Source organism: Grammomys surdaster, unplaced genomic scaffold (assembly GCF_004785775.1).
Source record: "Grammomys surdaster isolate TR1022 unplaced genomic scaffold, NIH_TR_1.0 126546, whole genome shotgun sequence".
Lineage (NCBI taxonomy): Eukaryota > Metazoa > Chordata > Mammalia > Rodentia > Muridae > Grammomys > Grammomys surdaster.
Window position 1 is genome coordinate 2,637,704 of NW_021621338.1, and position 4,720 is coordinate 2,642,423.

Below are 4,720 nucleotides of genomic sequence, written 5' to 3' on the forward strand. Positions count from 1 at the left end.
ATCTATGTTGTGGGATATTTGTGATTAGACTCTTTAAGGATAGTGTTTTATATTCCAAAGCTTTAAAATCAGGAGCTTTGGTCTGGAGTGGTAGAGCACCTGTCCAGCATTCAAGAAGCCCTATGTTCAATCCGCAGTAACACATACAAACACACTTTCTTGAATGCAAGCACCTACCTTATTGTCTATCAATGCATGAGATAACCAGTGCTCACCATATAGAGTTTACTTAATTCCAAGAAGGAAACAACTACAGTTATTATCACGACTGCTCAGTGCTGATTCCTCTTCGAAACTACTACATACACAGTCTTTTTCGCCCTCACCCAAACCTGTGTGCAGTACATTGTAAGACAGAGATAGCTATGGTCCGTTTTCAATATGAGGTGTGATTAGAGTTCATCAGAGTGACTGCAGGAGCCTAGCTGTCTGCTGGCGCCTGCTTATCTCAGACTCTGAGAGTTAGAAAGTTTCAGGGAGTCTGTTACTTAACTGAGGCCAAGATGGGAAAGGGATTTGAGAGTTTAAAAAAAAAAAACCACTATCATGAGCTGGACACAGTGGCACATGCCTTTTATCCCAGCACTTAGAAGACAGAGGCGGGTGGACCTATGTGATTTCAAGGTTAGTCTAGTCTGCATAAGTTTCAGTACAGCCAGGAATTCACACACAGTGAGACCCGTCTCAAAAACAGAACAGAACAAATCAAGCCAAATCAAACACCGTTGGCTCCTCTCCTCTCAAATCAGCATCCCAGTGACCCCCCTTTAAAAAACTTTCCCCCTACGCCTGTATCCCTCCCCCCTTTTTTTCAGAATTGCATGATAAAGACTGACTTGTTTCCATTAGCCTTCTGAATTTGTTATTGTCCTTTTCCAACATACATTACTATCTCAAGCATTGTACCAATTGATTGATTGATTGATTACTTAATTACACTAGAGTTGGGAAAGTTAAGTAGCTTGCTCCAAGCCACAGGACTGATAGACAATCATAGAGTTGGGATTTGAGCTTAGACCTAGCTCACCCAAGACCCCTATCCTTTGTCACTCGATGATGCTTCCTAGGCACAAAAGTTTACTGTTTCTTTTAGTTTGTTGGCTTTCTTTTGGTTTGTCTTTCTCTCCTTTACCTTTTGACATCTAAGGATGAACCTCCACAATCAGGCTGATGGAACAGCAAGGTAAAATGCCCAAAGATAGAGACAGGAGGTAAGAATTCTAACAAATACAATCTTATTTCATTAAAAAGATCTATGCTTTAAAGCAGGGCTGCCTCCACTTTATTCACTAACAACCCCTCAAGAAATTCATGTAATGTGGACATGCAGAAATGGGGCTTCTTTTGTGTCTTGGTTCTGTGTAATCTCCCAGTTGTCCTGCAGGCTTCCAGAAGAAGATAAATGGCTCTGAGGTGATGGGCAGTTTCCCCAGGTTCTTGCAGCGCCAGTGGTCCCTGTTTACTTTTTTTCTTCAGTGCAGTTAGCGAGAGGAAGTACTTTCTCCTCAATGGTTCCTGCCCAGCACAGCTTATTGTCATCTTCTACCTGCAGATCAGCTCCAGAAGTAAAAACGCAACTGTCACAAATTTTGTTCATAGTTCCTCCCCCATGCTCCTCCGCCTTTGTTACTGAGTGGTGGTTACAAGAGTTAAGTTTTTTATTGCAGTTGGTAGTCAGAGTATGTATGTGACAATGGAGTTACAATGGACATTAAAGAACAGGGCTTCAGAACAGAGATAGAATGAGTAAGTGATTTCTGCACAGGGTGGCGGGAGTCTGAGCCTGATACTGATGCTGTCATTCACACCTTCCCCGGGAGCTGAAACAGGTTGTTGAGCTAGCTGAGGTGGATGCAGCCACCAGTGTGTGTGGGGGGGAGATCAACAGATCACCTTGTTCTCATGAGACACTGGCTCTGGAACTCAGGCCCCATGGAAAGTGCTTTGCTGCAAGGATGTTTTGTACCCTCAGTGATTGTCTCTGTGATGGAAGGTGCTATGGCTGAACACTGTTTCTCCTAGTTGAGAAATAGTATCTCTCTGCATAGTCCTTGTCCCACCCACTGATGTCATTTCCAATATCCTCGACTGCCCTGCCCTTCCCTTCTCTACAGGTAGCCCAATGGTTGGGAAGTAGTGGGCATAACTGAGCAAGTGGTTTTTAGTAAGAGACCTAAAGGTAAATTTGGTGGATCCTAGTGGTCATTCTCATTTACTCAGAGAAAAGATGTATTTGACCCCTCCTGGCAATGAAAGCAAGATTTATTTTTTCAGTATATAGTGCCTGGCATATCAAAGCAAGTAATAAGAGTGGATTTAAGAAACTGTCTTAGATTGTTATCCATCCATCCATCCATCCATCCATCCATCCATCCATCCACTCATCTACTCACCTGCCTGTCTACCTCCCTATCCTTCCATTTACATACGAAAGTATTCTATTCATCCACACACCCACCCACCCAGCTAACTACTTACCACTTACAACACCTACCAAGCCATCAATCTATCTATCCACTCACCAATATATCTGCCCATCATCTTTATGTAAGCATAAGTGTATTCATTCATTCATTCATTCATTCACCATTTATCAATCTGTCATTCATCCATTTACTCACCCACCTATTCATCCTTCATCTATCCATCTACCGTCCATTCAAACATCCATTTATCCAACCCATCATTCACTTATCCATCCATCCATTTATCCACCCACAGGATCATGTCCTTCCTTCCTTCCTTCCTTCCTTCCTTCCTTCCTTCCTTCCTTCCTTCCTTCCTTCCTCCCTTCCTCCCTTCCTTCCTTCCATCATCTCTCTATTTACCCCCTACTTATTAGTCTACCTACTCATCCATAATCCATCTCCTTTGGCAGGCTGGCTATGGCCATCTGCCTCTGGGCAGGACCCGAGGAGAAGTTGTGAAGTTGCCCATAATCTCTGAGGAGCTTCGCGCACACCCGAACAGTCATCCTGTCTGAAATATGCTTGACCGGGGAAAGTGGGGTCACAGAATGTCCCCCTTTCTCTCCTCTCACTAAAGTTATCTTTATAGACTCTGCCTATTCCTGCCTCTATTTTCTCTCCAGATGTTTTGAACTCTTGAAGAATGCTTCATGTGTGCACAGAGGTTAGTTCCCTGAGGCCAACATCACCTTCCAGTGCCCGTCTTGGCTCTCTGCCATTGTGCCTCAGACTTTACAAATGTTTAAAGGGTAGCTATATTCTCCCTGGCTGCCAACAGGGGCTTCTTTCACAGGAAGGCCTGACTGCTCTGCAGGTTAGATGACTTTGAGAAAAATCCTTAAAGAGGATATTCAGAATTTTTTCAGAGAGCTGTGTAGGTCTGGGGATTAGGACTCCTCACCATGGGAGCCTTTGGTATGGAGACCCACAGTAGATGTGGACAGGGGCAAAGGTAGGATAGCTAAGGAGAATGTCACAGACAGAAGCACAAATCTACCCCTCAATGCTATGAGTTCTGCTTAGTGCCAAGGCTTCATCTCAAGAGTCCTGCCTGCTTGCCTGGCTGCAAAGAGTTCAAGTAAATCATTCCCGCTACCAGCCTGCTTTAGATGCCGGTTTCATTCATCCATCAGGATAAAGGAGGCCATGTGCTAGTCATGGGCCTACAGGTCCCCCACTAGCTACATGTCATCAGTAGGCTCTTCCTGCTTCTTGGCATCTTGGACCTGTGATCTCTCCCCACCCTCCTTATCCCAGATGATGAAGGTTTTCGCTCAGTGATTGGCAATATTGTTAGCACAGGAATTTTCCCCAGAACCCGGGCTTATTATTGCTGTTGTTGAGACAGACTTTAGCTGCTTAAATACAGATGGTTGAGCGCTGAGATTGCAGGTGTGTGCCACTGCACCCAGCAAAGGAAAGTATCCACCTCTGGCATGGCTCTGCCTTCCTCAAGCTGGAGTATTTCCAAGCAAGCACTTTCATTTTTCATTTCTGTAGTTCTACCGATGGAACCTCAGGCCTTGTGCATGGTGTACAGTCATGTTGCCACTGAGCCACATCCCCAATCCTCAAGGCTCAAAGACAATCGAGTGGAACATGAAGGGAAATGGTTATAAGGTCTATGGCACCAGAATCACCTCTATCTCAGAGTCCTTGGATGCTTCTGGATAATCTGTGAAGTATCAGTTAATTTCTTTAGAGGACTTGTAAAAAAAAAAAAACCAAAAACAAAACCAAGACATTCTAGAGAAATAAGAACAGTATAATTTTACCTCCAGTCCCAAGAAAAAGATATGCAAAGTGAGGATGAGCCTGCAGAGGGCCATAGGCACCTCGTGTCTAGCCTTGAGCTCTCAACAGATGCCCTGGTACTGTGTCTGGATGGTAGCAGTAGCTTTAGATCTTGCTCGATGTGCTTTTGGAAAAAACAGTGATGGTGATAACACCTTGAGAGTCGTGGAGAGTCATGGCACTGCAAAGATACTCAGCTAAGATAAGGGAGTCTAAAAATAGTTCCCAGAGAGGGCTCCTGAGGCCATCTCCCCTGTTTCCCATGTCTGTGTGGGACAGAGTGGCTGAGTACAGTCATCCTCATCGAGCAGGAGCGAAGATGCTGTGTGGTGAACTGGGAAAGGGTCCAGAGACGGGGCCTAGAGGTGATGCAATGTCTGAAAAGTAGAGCTAGAGGCCAGGTCAAGTGAAGGGTGCAGTGCCCCATGGGGAGCAGGGTGAGGGGGTGCAGTGCCCCA